Source organism: Salvelinus sp. IW2-2015, linkage group LG6.2 (genome assembly GCF_002910315.2).
Source record: "Salvelinus sp. IW2-2015 linkage group LG6.2, ASM291031v2, whole genome shotgun sequence".
In the NCBI taxonomy this organism is placed as follows: domain Eukaryota; kingdom Metazoa; phylum Chordata; class Actinopteri; order Salmoniformes; family Salmonidae; genus Salvelinus; species Salvelinus sp. IW2-2015.
Window position 1 is genome coordinate 24,709,746 of NC_036846.1, and position 15,184 is coordinate 24,724,929.

At 39.3% G+C, this 15,184-nt stretch overlaps 1 protein-coding gene across 5 annotated transcripts in view; it reads right to left on the reverse strand.

Annotated features, from left to right (window-relative positions):
* The window catches only part of LOC111966030 (zinc finger protein ZFP2-like), a 99,347-nt gene that overhangs the window by 36,814 nt on the left and 47,349 nt on the right, over positions 1-15,184 (reverse strand). The gene's annotated exons all lie outside the window — the stretch shown is intronic.

Sequence of the window (15,184 nt, forward strand, 5' to 3'; positions counted from 1 at the left end):
GAACGTGTAGGGGGATCTTGGATGGTTGGTGCCTGGCAGTTGGGAGCTTGGCCGTGGGGCCAATAAGTCGTGGTTCGGGAGATCTGTCGACCTGCCTTTGGGCGGAGCGCTTGACCCGGTTGCTCCCGTGGGCCTCTCTGGGTGGAGACTGTGGCCTCTCTGGTGGGAGTCTGTGGGCCTCTGGGTGGGAGTGTGCTCTGTAGTCTGTGGCCTCTCTGGGTGGGAGTCTGTGGGCCTCTCTGGGTGGAGTCTGTGGCCTCTCTGTGGAGTCGTGGCTCTCTGGGTGGGAGTCTGTGGCCTCTGTGGGTGGGAGCCTGTGGGCTCTCTGTCTGGGGTTTGGGCCTCTCCCGGGTGGGAGTCTGTGGGCCTCTCTGGGTGGGAGTCTGTGGGCCTCTCGGGTGGGAGTGTGGCCTCTCTTGCGGTGGGAGATCTGTGGGCCTCTCTGGTGGGAGGCTGTGCTCTCTTAATATTAAATCAAATAAATGTATTGGTAAATTATATGAATTATTCATTGAACTGCATCCATCTATTCTACCACAGCCTTGGTGTCATGAAATGTTGAGTCAAACCTCTTATGAAGTTGGTTTTGTAGCATAAACTGGGAATTTTATATTTTTTACTGATATTATGAATTGTCTGTCTTGTCACTTTCATGTCTGAAAGGTAGTAAAACGCTGTCAGTTGCACTTTTAAGTTACTTTTTTACGTGTAATTTAAAGTGTGCACTCGTCTAATGTGAATTAATGTTTTTGTTGTCAATGTTTAGCTACCCGGTCTATTGAAATTAGATAATGAACAAAAAATATATATATATTTTTTGAGAATTAAAGGAAGTGCCAGAACTAAAAGACTAACTTTTGTCCGTTTCTCTTTATAACTACAGGGCCACTCAGGTCAGAGTCTGAGAGGCCGTTGGTCGTAAGGATCAACATTTGAGGAGCAAACCCAGCCTGCCTCTCTCCTTCCGACACCTGAGCTCCAAACGCTACGTCACTGGGTGCCTGATTGTGACAAGTGCTGAGCCCAGTTACTCACTGCAGGATCCAGAGATGATCAGTGAAGCTGGCAGGACTGAAGTCAAGCACTGGCAGTAATGTCACTTAAAGACGAAGAAGAAGAGGAGAAGATTGGGACATCTGTTTCTCATGTGAAGCACAGATGTCCTTCTACGATAAGGTTATCTGACTCACAAAAAAAAAAAAAACCATTGTTGTTTCCCCCTGGAAGTAACTCCAGACTGTTGTTGTATCAACTTCATACTGGTGCGTTGAAAGTTGCTTGTTTAGAACTGTTTCATGAGAAGTAGATGTTGATTGACGCTGCTCCCATTACAAAAAATTTAAGGTATGTGATTTTAAGATTTAGTTTAAGGGTAATAGCTTGACTTGTGCTTGTGATAAGCTTCTGGTCGTCTACCTCATTTGATATGGAAATAAGATGACCACCACATTTCACACCCGCTGAGTAAATACTTTGACCAGAAGCACCCTTGGCAAGTGGATGTAGCAGCTGGTGAGTCCTTTCTGGGTAAATCCTCCTAGAGACGTTTACACACTGGATTGTCACAATATCTTGCCCACATTTATCTGAAAAAAAGTATGTCAAGCTCTTGCCAAGTTGGTTGTTGTGATCGAATTGCTAGACGAGCCATTTCACAGTCTGATTTTAAGTCGCATAATTTGCAAGATGAGTTTAAGTCAAACTGATAACTAGGGGCCACTGCTGGAACGTTAAATGTCTTGGAGAGCACTTCCAGATGTATTATTTGCGGCCTGTGTTTGTTGTATTTATTGTGCCTTCTGAAAGGAAATTTGCATGACCAGTGTTTGTCGAAAGCAGACTGAAACCAGGGTTTGTGCCGTCTAGGGTTTCTGCCGGGTGTGTGAAGGGGTGCTATTCCATTTCTTTTTTAATCAAGAACCAAATAAACCGTCAAGTCTGCCCGATGACAAGGCAATACCGCATAACTATGATGGCAGCCACTCTCATGTGAGGGAGTTGGTACTCCGTGATGTGTGGTTGGATTTTCCCAAACTTAACAGCTTTGTGATTCAGGAGATATTTTAAGTCGTAAAATATTTGTCTGCCACATTTTTTGCCAGTACTTTAGTGCCTGTAATGCAAAGCGGATTGCATTGTTTTGGAAGTTGTTACTCTAGTAGAGGCTTTTCCTTTCTTTTCACTGCTGTTATGGATGGGTAGTAGTTGAGTAACTAGCAATGTTTGTTGAATCCCTCAGGTCAACTGTTTTAACAGTCACCATGCCTCATGGCTGAACTCCCTAAGCAGTTGTCGCCTCCTCTGCCGGCAACTGAGTTAGGGAAGAGTCTCTCGTCTGAGAGCTGCCCCTCAGCCATCCGAGAACACCCCTGCTTTTGCACTTTCGATTGTGTACACCAGCTTCAAACAGCTGAAAATACAGTATTTTTGGTTATCGGAAAATATATTTCACAGCGCTTTAGATGGTACAATGATTCTCTACACAATGACTGCTTGATTTGTCACAAACTGAGATTAGGAAAACTGTTAGAATTTTAGCAACCAGGAAATGGCAGAGCATATTGCACCTTCAAGTACAGTGGTGGGGAAAGTTATTAAGTAAAGTTATAACATCAAATTCCTTATATTAAGCAAACCAGAAGGCACCATTCTGTCAGGGAAAATGTATGGGAGCAGAAAGTACATATCTTGGTCCCGCATTATTTCAAGTGTATCTTATGAAGGCTTCATAAAGCATTCATATAGGCTTCATAAGCACTACATAAATGGGTCACAAATCATCTATAACCGTATTTCATGCTCTATAAAAGGATGAATAAATGTGAACAAAATAACTGTGTGACAAAACCATAAATTTAAGCCACATTATGGACATTTATTGAGCATGATGTTACGGCAAACAACGTTTCCACTCCAAGAATGAGATACGGTAAATTAATGTAATTAACACAGTAAATTACTGTAATTAACCCTTGCATTAACAAGCGCTCATTGTTACTGTAGCCTGCAGATCTTCCTTTTTTCACAGCTTTCACAAATCCTGTTGTGAGTTTGTGATATAATTTTATTTGCTTCCATTTAGATTCAAAATTATATTATTATAATAACATGCCAAAAAACAATGTAGCTTTTTTTTTTATATCTGGAAGTGGTTCTGCTTGTACAACTCAGTATTGTGTCATCCTAAATAAATATATATATATATATATCTCTGTCTATACTCCAATTTGCCCATATTTCTTGGAGGTCCTGAATGTTTCTGTGATACTATCAACTCTGTAGTATTAGGCACATCTGTAACGGTGTTATAACACCTCAAATGAATATCACTCTACTTAAGGGTTAAGGAGTCTGTGCACACTATAATGACTTATGACATGGTTATGACACCCATCATTCCATGTTATAGTTAAGTAATAAGGGATGAGAACCCAGGGATTATCGTGTGATAACTCCCTTAGGGTTTATGGTAGAACATTTACAAGATTATGTTGTAATACTGTTTGTTTATGCATCGAATAAGGTTTCTCAGTACTCTCTCATCTGTGTCTGTGTGGACCGAGTTGGGCCTCTGGGGCTGGCAATTGATTTATGATAGCTTGGTGATAAAAGCTACAGCCTGCATTCCATAGACTTGAGTTGGTGTTTGTGTACTACGAGGTACCAGGGAGGAGATGTCTCTGGTCTGGATAGCTCATGAGAAGAACCCCGTCTTGGGGGCCAAGCCCTGGTTTCTATACAATGACAACAGTCGTCACAGCAGATTCTATCTGATGTGAATTATTCATTTAATTTTATACAAATGATAACTTTGACCCATTCGACATATCTGTTGTTTGTCATTTATTCAGGAGGATGTGTCGTTGACAAGCTCCATTATTGCAATAATTAATAATACACTTTGATTGTTTTGAAAAAATCTAATAAAAAGTCTCCCTTGGTTAGAAATGTTCCCCAACAGGCTGTTCTTAGGCACAAGGCAAATAATTACATGTTTTCATTAAAACCATTATTTTAAAATCAGTACATACATTATATTCATCCTCTCACCAGACAATGGGTGTGATAGTAAATACACCCTGGCAATCTACTCCGCTTTCAGAGCACTCTAGTTTGACAGTGGCAGAGCGCAGAATAACTGAGGAATTTACGAACGACCTAAAATCGGTGTTGTTATGACAGGCAGTGGCGATTTTAGCATGTTAATCTTGGTGGGGCAAAAAATAATTATTTTTAGATGCATGCCAGCGAAGAAACTACAACACATAAAAATGCACTATAACGGTTCCCACAAACTGTTAGGGTCTACAGAAAGCTGTCCCAACTGGGGAGCCTATGGCTGACTTGCTTAAATAAATATGGTTTCTACTGACACCTTGTGGATTTGTGTAACTGGATAAGAACCGCTTTTCTCCTTCAATAATAATGAATGTCGACATGAGTTGAAACATTCACAAACATTATTACATTTATGTTCTGTACATTCACAATGTTTGTTCTTCTATAATTAACACTTAGCTCTTAAGTATAAGCAAGTTCATGCAAACGAGCTGCGATGAGGCCTATTCGTTCATCAATTTCTAAATGGACAGCGACAGAARTTCAGATAGATATTAGTTCAGATAAATTCAGCAAGATGTTGAGGCCTCAACTTTACTCTTCGTTAAGTCACCACAGAGCGAGAGACCCAGACTCAGCGGTGAGCCTACCATTTGAAGTATTTTATTWGTCCTATGTGGTCTAAAAAGGAAGGACAATGCAATCACGAGGATCCACTTTTATAGACAATATACAGACGCACTGAAAGCACATTGAGCAAACAAAACTACCCTCNCTGAGAGCTGCCCCTCAGCCATCCGAGAACACCCCTGCTTTTGCACTTTCGATTGTGTACACCAGCTTCAAACAGCTGAAAATACAGTATTTTTGGTTATCGGAAAATATATTTCACAGCGCTTTAGATGGTACAATGATTCTCTACACAATGACTGCTTGATTTGTCACAAACTGAGATTAGGAAAACTGTTAGAATTTTAGCAACCAGGAAATGGCAGAGCATATTGCACCTTCAAGTACAGTGGTGGGGAAAGTTATTAAGTAAAGTTATAACATCAAATTCCTTATATTAAGCAAACCAGAAGGCACCATTCTGTCAGGGAAAATGTATGGGAGCAGAAAGTACATATCTTGGTCCCGCATTATTTCAAGTGTATCTTATGAAGGCTTCATAAAGCATTCATATAGGCTTCATAAGCACTACATAAATGGGTCACAAATCATCTATAACCGTATTTCATGCTCTATAAAAGGATGAATAAATGTGAACAAAATAACTGTGTGACAAAACCATAAATTTAAGCCACATTATGGACATTTATTGAGCATGATGTTACGGCAAACAACGTTTCCACTCCAAGAATGAGATACGGTAAATTAATGTAATTAACACAGTAAATTACTGTAATTAACCCTTGCATTAACAAGCGCTCATTGTTACTGTAGCCTGCAGATCTTCCTTTTTTCACAGCTTTCACAAATCCTGTTGTGAGTTTGTGATATAATTTTATTTGCTTCCATTTAGATTCAAAATTATATTATTATAATAACATGCCAAAAAACAATGTAGCTTTTTTTTTTATATCTGGAAGTGGTTCTGCTTGTACAACTCAGTATTGTGTCATCCTAAATAAATATATATATATATATATCTCTGTCTATACTCCAATTTGCCCATATTTCTTGGAGGTCCTGAATGTTTCTGTGATACTATCAACTCTGTAGTATTAGGCACATCTGTAACGGTGTTATAACACCTCAAATGAATATCACTCTACTTAAGGGTTAAGGAGTCTGTGCACACTATAATGACTTATGACATGGTTATGACACCCATCATTCCATGTTATAGTTAAGTAATAAGGGATGAGAACCCAGGGATTATCGTGTGATAACTCCCTTAGGGTTTATGGTAGAACATTTACAAGATTATGTTGTAATACTGTTTGTTTATGCATCGAATAAGGTTTCTCAGTACTCTCTCATCTGTGTCTGTGTGGACCGAGTTGGGCCTCTGGGGCTGGCAATTGATTTATGATAGCGTGGTGATAAAAGCTACAGCCTGCATGCCATAGACTTGAGTTGGTGTTTGTGTACTACGAGGTACCAGGGAGGAGATGTCTCTGGTCTGGAGAGCTGATGAGAAGAACCCCGTCTTGGGGGCCAAACCCTGGTTTCTATACAATGACAACAGTCTTCACAGCAGATTCTATCTGATGTGAATTATTCATTTAATTTTATACAAATGATAAACTTTGACCCATTCGACATATCTGTTGTTTGTCATTTATTCAGGAGGATGTGTCCTTGACAAGCTCCATTATTGCAATAATTATTAATACACTTTGATTGTTTTGAAGAAATCTAATAAAAAGTCTCCCTTGGTTAGAAATGTTCCCCAACAGGCTGTTCTTAGGCACAAGGCAAATAATGACATGTTTTCATTAAAACCATTATTTTAAAATCAGTACATACATTATATTTATCCTCTCACCAGACAATGGGTGTGATAGTAAATTCACCCTGGCAATCTACTCCACTTTTCAGAGCACTCTAGTTTGACAGTGGTAGAGCGCAGAATAACTGAGGAATTTAAGAACGCCCTAAAATCGGGTTGTTATGACAGGCAGTGGCGATTTTAGCATGTCAATCTTGGTGGGGCAAAAAAAACATACTTTTTTTAGATGCATGCCAGCGAAGAAACTACAACACTAAACAATACATAAAAATGCACTATAACATTTCCCACAAACTGTTAGGGTCTACAGAAAGCTGTCCCAACAGGGGAGCCTATGGCTGACTTGCTTAAATAAATATGGTTTCTACTGACACCTTGTGGATTTGTGTAACTGGATAAGAACCGCTTTTCTCCTTCAATAATAATGAATGTTGACATGAGTTGAAACATTCACAAACATTATTACATTTATGTTCTGTACATTCACAATGTTTGTTCTTCTATAATTAACACTTAGCTCTTAAGTATAAGCAAGTTCATGCAAACGAGCTGCGATGAGGCCTATTCGTTCATCAATTTCTAAATGGACAGCGACAGAAGTTCAGATAGATATTAGTTCAGATAAATTCAGCAAGATGTTGAGGCCTCAACTTTACTCTTCGTTAAGTCACCACAGAGCGAGAGACCCAGACTCAGCGGTGAGCCTACCATTTGAAGTATTTTATTTGTCCTATGTGGTCTAAAAAGGAAGGACAATGCAATCACGAGGATCCACTTTTATAGACAATATACAGACGCACTGAAAGCACATTGAGCAAACAAAACTACCCTCGCAATATGAACTGGAATAAGATGGGTCTATTACTGAACTGTCTGTTGAACAAGAGACTGTCACTGGCAACCATGGTTACGAGGAAGGGATACTATAATATAATGTTATTGGGTCTGTAACTTACCACCCTTCTCGTAGAGAAAAGCACCAGAGATAATTATAACACACAAAGTAAGAAAANCTGTTGAACAAGAGACTGTTACTGAACTGTCTGTTGAACAAGAGACTGTTACTGAACTGTCTGTTGAACAAGAGACTGTCACTGGCAACCATGGTTACGAGGAGGGGATACTATAATATAATGTTATTGGGTCTGTAACTTACCACCCTTCTCGTAGAGAAAAGCACCAGAGATAATTATAACACACAAAGTAAGAAAAACAAATGAAATGCATCATTCTAACACTGCCTAAAATGATGAATAAGATACTAATGAGATGGACCTTTATGAGCAATATAACAATGCTGATGTACAAACTATGACATAAATGAAGATAAGCGGGTAAGAGGAAAGCCGTCATTTCCATTAAGACATGAGCGAGCTGAGACAGATGTAGCCTATACACCGCCTATTTGTTCAGCACTTTTGAAATGGACAGCGACATAATTTAGAACATGGGCCATTCTTACAGTATCCTCCCTGTACACCAAGTCAAAACAGGAGGATAAATTAACAGGGGTACATAAGCAGACAATGAAAGTTCTTACAATGGGGGCAGGTAAGCAGGCTGTTACAATATTAAATTAAATTTTTCCAAAACAGGCTATATGTGCACCACCAAGTCAGAACAGTAGGCTAAGTTCTTAGGGGGGAAAGGGTACCAAATTCTTAGGGTGAGGCACATGGGCTACTAACATACACTTGAATGAAGTCATGCTGGATTGACAGCATGGCCAAAGCATTTAACCTTTCTGGYCCATGGAGTTGCGTATGAAGGTTTTTATCCTTTTAAGGTAGAAAAGTTTCTCTCTGACTCGGCAGTTGTCATCGGAGTGGTGATGATGATTTTGAGAAGAGAGACCGTCTCAGACAAGTCCTCCTGCAGGTTATTCTCATAGAGTGATTTCAATAAAGAAAGTGCTGTCTTTCCAGTGTGCAGCTCAGGATGCCGGTAGACAGTGAACAGCTCACTTTTCAGCTTCTCCTGGTTACCCACAAGCCATAGCTGGGTAGAACACTGGAGTTCTGCGGTCGGGAAGGAATCCTTCAGTAGCGTTTGGACACCACGTACATTACCACTCATCAGCGCTGACCAATCGTAGGTTTGTGCAACCAGCTTCTCCTTGACATTCAGTGGAGCTAGTACTTGTTTKATGGTGTTGGAGAGGTCAACACCAGTTTTGTYCTTCACCTCTACAAACACCTCTCACACACACTGTTGTCTGGTGTTGGAATCGGCTAAACTTTGAACATAGAGATATTAAATAAATGATAGAGACAAAGCCTTGAATAGAAAGAGTTTGTAAAAAGCCAGAAGGCTTTGGAATGTGTTTGATGGAGGAGAGCGATGTGTTGATATAGGGAAGACAGATGGATATCTGTGGGTCAGGAGGTGAGAGGTGAGGTCAGTTACCCTTAAGGGAGTAATCAGGGTTGCTATCTGGTTACCTTCTTTCCTGTGGAGCCATAAACTGTAAGGAAGAGGAGTGTCTGAAGTAGGATGTATATAAACTGTGATGTCTGAAATGTTTTGTCTGATTTCAGATGCACAGAACCTTTGGGTAGATTGGTTAAAGCTTCTCTAGTGTTTGTGAGTTATTTACTCTGAAAAATAAGAACCTAATAGTTGGCGATTTGTAATCAAAGAGTCCAGATCAGTGGAACAGGAGCCGGCACAGCAAATAAGGTAGGCAAGTTCCTACACCTGTTACCACTCATTTTGACATCTTGGGGAGATGAGAATCGTAGGCTGAATAATTATAGAATACAGCCTTTTGAAGCCTGAGTTTATTCAAAAGGCCCATTGTGTAACGACCGGTCGTAGTTTTATAGTAAATGGTAAGGCCCGGAAGGTAAACTCATACAGGCTRGTACCTGTAAGGTAAGTCGTAGGGGGTAACTCCCTAGCAGGTTGGTTCCTGCTAGTACTATAAAGTCAATAGTAAATYCCAGTGGATTAATACCTGTGATTACTATAAATATAGGGTGAGTCCCAGAAGGTAAACTCACACAGGCTGGAACCTGCGAAGGGTAAGTCCTAGGGGGTAAATACCAGTGGGGTTGGTTCCCTGCATAGCTATAACAGGGTGAGAGCCTAGTTGTATTGGCCATAAAAGTGTGAATGGAAGGTTAGTTGTGTGCCCTGTTGGGGGGGTGAACCATGGCAGATTATGTGGAAATAGGAAGACAARTGTGAATMATTTTGGTGAAGTGTTATCAATAATAGGGATATTGGAGGAGATACGGCACAAAGACATTAAGAAATCCGTATTCTCCAGTAATAGATTCGCAGACGTTTAGGTATTAAGTTAGATTCGCAGACGTTTAGGTATTAAGTGCCGTGTCCAATGAATTATTATCCAGGGAAGTGTGTAGTGCTATCTTAGAAAATAGTTAATAGATGGTGTGTATAATCGACGGGAGTAAACTTCTTGTGGATCAGTGGGACGCTAGTGTACCATCTCGACAACTTCCGGTGAAATTGCAGAGCGCGAAATTCAAATTACAGAAATATTAATATTTAACATTCATGAAAATACAAGTGTCATACATCAGTTAAAAGCTTAACTTCTTGTTAAGCACACCATGCGATTATCTGAGGACAGCGCTCAGCACACAAAAGCATTAGAAATAGCGATAGAAATAGCRATAWAATAAATCACTTACCTYTGAAGATCTTCTTCTGTTGGCACTCCAAAAGGTTGTTTTGTGCGATAAAGTCCTTCTTTATATCCTCAGATACTCAGTTTAGCTGSCGCRCTTCTTTCAATAATCCACCAGTTTCCCTCCTTCAAAATGCATACAAAATTAATCCCAAACGTTACCAATAAACTTTCCCAAACAACATTTATAATAAAACCTCAKGTACCCTAATACGTAAATAAACAATAACATTTAAGATGGAGAATCGTTATTGTCATTACCGGAGATAAACAACAAAGTACGCGCATTCACCAGTACGCGTAACAAACACTAGAGCCAAAATGGGAGCCACTACAAATTCTAGCAAATTTTTCCAAAAACAAGCCTGAAACTCTTTCTAAAGACTGATGACATCTAGTGGAAGCCATATGAACTGCAATCTGGGAGGTTTTCCCTTCATATTAAAAATGACAGCAATAGGAATCAATGGTGGGCTGAATTTTTTCTTTCTTTTCTGGATGGTTTGTCCTCGGGTTTTCGCCTGCCATATCAGTTCTGTTATACTCACAGACATAATTTTAACAGTTTTAGAAACTTTTCTATCAAAATCTACCAATTATATGCATATCCTAGCTTCTGGGCCTGAGTAACAGGCTGTTTACTTTGGGCGCGCTTGTCATCCAGATGTCAAAATACTGCCCCCTAGCCCAAAGAGGTTAAGAAATCTAAGATACCCTGTTTAGGGACTAATAACTATTGATATGGCGACAAACGGACCCGTTTCTCCCTGTAATATAGAGATAGCAGAATTTAAATCACGCCATGGAGGCACATGAGCATTCTACCAATTCACCTGGAATATGGGATTTTTTGTGTGCAAATTAGATCAAATTAGACAATATTTTCCTGCTGACGGTGAATTCAAAATCAAATAAAGAATTCAGGGAGGCAATTATGACTTGGCACAAGGACATAAAAACAGAATCAAAAGCTCAATATTCCAGCGYTTTAATGTCAGCATTCTATCAACAGAAAATGCGTAAACCCATAAAGTGTAACACCAGTACTTTACTACAGAAGGCCTGGGAACGGGAGTGTATTGGAAAAAATTGCGCTTCTGCTTTAATAACGTGTTTGAACCCTCTGATCAAAACGGTAATTGCGGGGGTAGTAGATTTAATTCAAGACGATGTTTTGAGAGTGGAATATGACTCCGCTCACCTTGCAGACGTGCGAGGGGTTAATAGGGCCATAGAGGAAATCGCTAACAATAGTTTCAATGGCCAGGATAAAACGAAGAAACGTAGCGATAAAACATCCAAACGTAAGGAGAGGGCTCCCTGTTTTAGGGACTATCGGGCACTGGAAGAATGAGTGTAAGGTGATACTGGAACCTAGTGCATTAGCAGGAAATGCAGCTATACAAGAGTTTGCATCTTTTTCAAAGGAGCAACAACTAATCGTTTTGAGGTTAGCAAGAATGGAACTTTCACCTAGCGGTGTATAGTTCCTGTTCGATCGATAAGAGGTACATAGAAATTACATTTTCTATGTGATGGAAGACGTATTAGATCAGGTTTTACCTAACTTTAATTGAAGTACCGATTGGATTTACAAATAGTCCCACGTGGTATCATTTAGCATTGAAACAAATCGTTAAAAGGGTGTCAAATGTAGGTTCTGTGTTGGTACAATACGTGGCTGATTTGTTATTAGCGTCAAAAGACAAAGAAACTCATATGCGAGACCGCACCACATTGGTAGAMAATTTGGCGGAACGGGGTCGCATCGTATGACAAAGCACAACTAGTAAAGCAAAAGGTAACATATTTGGGGTTTTACATTTCTAAAGGGCAAGATACACATTACCCGGGAACGGGTAGAAAACCCTGCGTTCTTTGGCACGGACAAACACTCCTCGCACGCTCAGGAAAACTTTAGGAGTTTTCAATTTTGTTAAATATTTTATTCCGTCATTCTCTGAAATTGCTGAGCCGCTTACAGAGTTGACGTAAGGGGGGGAAGGGTTCACATGAGGAGATAGAGTGTGAGGAAGTGAGTGTGAGGAAGTGAGTGTGAGGAAGTGAGTGTGAGGAAGTGAGTGTGAAGAAGTGAGTGTGAGGAAGTGAGTGTGAGGAAGTGTTTGTCAAGTTAAAGAAACAATTGTGTCAAGCGCCAGTATTGGGATTGCTAAACCTAAAATTACATTTTAAAAATTAGTTACATAAACATAGAAGGGAATAGAGTAACGGGGTAGGCTGTGTGGAATGAATTTGGAGTAATTCATGATTTCGGTACATTGTGGTCACCACGGGGCATGTTAGCAGCGACAGGAACACCAATAAAAATGGTCTGGAGGTAGATGTATTATTAGAATAATGTCAGTTAACCAGTAAATTAGCAGTGGTAAAATGTGAAGCTCTTACAAGTCGTACAGATAAAATTGCCATAGGTAATCGTAAAGCAGACGAAATGGCTAAGGCGGCTGCCTTGGTGAGAGAAAGTGTTATGGAACCACATATATATATTGCGGATTCCTTACGATGAGACATTGGCTAAATTGGCCACAGGAAAACGTATTCAGGGTTGAAAATTCTAGGCGAAATGCGAGGGAATGGATTCTAAAGGTTACACATTTAAATGATATGACAACACTCATTGCAAATGCAGAAGGCCTTAGGGTTTGTCTAAATCATTAGACAGTTTGTGGATTTATTTTTGAATACATTTACGTTTGATGTCGTCTTATTCTGGAATGGGATTCTAGAATGAACGAGAGGGTGGATGGGTCACACGGAAAACCTAAAATGAACTTACATTTTTTTTTTWATATATGGTATGATGGTTATGGAGAATCATGGGGAAAAGGAGACCAGTGAATCGTTAGACTCGGTGGAGAGATACTATCGCCGTGTTGTGGGATTTATTGGAAGGAGTCTTTTCAATTCAGTTAAAATGGGTTTGCAGGAAGATGAAATGTTTTGAAGAGGTATTTAAATGGTTTCCGAAGGACAGGGAAAGAAAGGGAGAGGAAACATTTTAATGGTGACGAAAGCCCTGAATATAAAAAATTCCTAATAAATGATCAACTTCATTAGGAATTAAATAGAAGGGGGGTTTCAGCATAAAAATCATGAGAAACACTGTTCTCTATCCAACTTGTACCATTACTTTAGGAGATTATTATTATTTCTGTAGGGAGTTATAAAGAGATGTAACTCTAAATTGTTTATTTTTGATTTAACATGTTTTTTTTTTAAATCATGTGTTTGAAAGGGGTAAATTACCAGTTCCCTGAGGTAATGGTCATTGTGGTACTTATACAGTGGTACTGTGTTCAGGCTGCATATAGAAAGGGAAATATATGTTAATAAGGGATGACAGTAACCTCAAATGGACTGTGAAATATGTATTGCTATCTTCATGATCTGGTAACTCTTCCTAGAGGTCGCCAGTAGAATAAGAGAGTATGGACTTATGTAGAAAATGTTTTTTTTAGCAGTAACATTATGTTATGCTTTTTGACATTTGTCTTGGAGATGGTATGAAGGAAAGGTTAATGTCATAATTCGTCATAGTCAATGTTTGTCTAATTTACTGAAACAGAAATGTAATGAACTTAACTTTTGTTATGACCTGTGTTTTNGTGAGGAAGTGAGTGTGAGGAAGTGAGTGTGAGGAAGTGAGTGTGAGGAAGTGAGTGTGAGGAAGTGAGTGTGAGGAAGTGAGTGTGAGGAAGTGTTTGTCGAGTTAAAGAAACAATTGTGTCAAGCGCCAGTATTGGAATTGCTAAACCTAAAATTACATTTTAAAAATGAGTTCCATAAACATAGAAGGGAATAGAGTAATAGAGTAATAGGGGTAGGCTGTGTGTGGTATGCATTTGGAGTAATTCATGATTTCGGTACATTGTGGTCACCACGGGGCATGTTAGCAGCGACAGGAACACCAATAAAAATGGTTTGGAGGTAGATGTATTATTAGAATAATGTCAGTTAACCAGTAAATTAGCAATGGTAACGTGAAGCTCATACAAGTCGTACAGATAAAATTGCCATAGGTAATCGTAAATCAGACGAAATGGCCAAAGCGGCTGCCTTGGTGAGAGAAAGTGTTATGGAACCACATATATATATTGCAGATTCCTTACGATGAAACATTGGCTAAATTGGCCACAGGAAAACGTATTTAGGGTTGAAGATTCTAGGCGAAATGCCAAGGGAATGGATTCTAAAGGTAACATTTAAATTATATGACAACACTCATTGCAAATGCAGAAGGCCTTAGGGTTTGTCTAAATCATTAGACAGTTTGTGGTTTTATTTTTGAATACATTTACGTTTGATGTCGTCTTATTCTGGAATGGGATTCTAGAATGGACGAGAGGGTGGAAGGGTCACGCGGAAGTAGCATTGGGGTACCAAACCTAAAATGAACTTACATTTTTTTTGATATATGGTATGATGGTTATGGAGAATCATGGGGAAAAGGAGACCAGTGAATCGTTAGACTCGGTGGAGAGATACTATCGCCGTGTTGTGGGATTTATTGGAAGGAGTTTTTTCAATTCAGTTAAAATGGGTTTGCAGGAGGATGAAATGTTTTGAAGAGGTATTTAAATGTTTTCCGAAGGACAGGGAAAGAAAGGGAGAGGAAACATTTTAATGGTGACGAAAGTCCTGAATATTAAAAATTCCTAATGAAGAATGATCAACTTCATTAGGAATTAAATAGAAGGGGGGTTTCAGCATAAAATTCATGAGAAACACCATTCTCTATCCAAATTGTACCATTACTTTAGGAGATTATTATTATTTCCGCAGGGAGTTATAAAGAGTTGTAATTCTAAATTGTTTATTTTTGATTTAACATGTTTTTTTTATTTTTATAATGTGTTTGAAAGGGGTAAATTACCAGTTCCCTGAGGTAATGGTCTTTGGGGTACTTATACAGTGGTACTGTGTTCAGGCTGCATATAGAAAGGGAAATATATGTTAATAAGGGATGACAGTAACCTCAAATGGACTGTGAAATA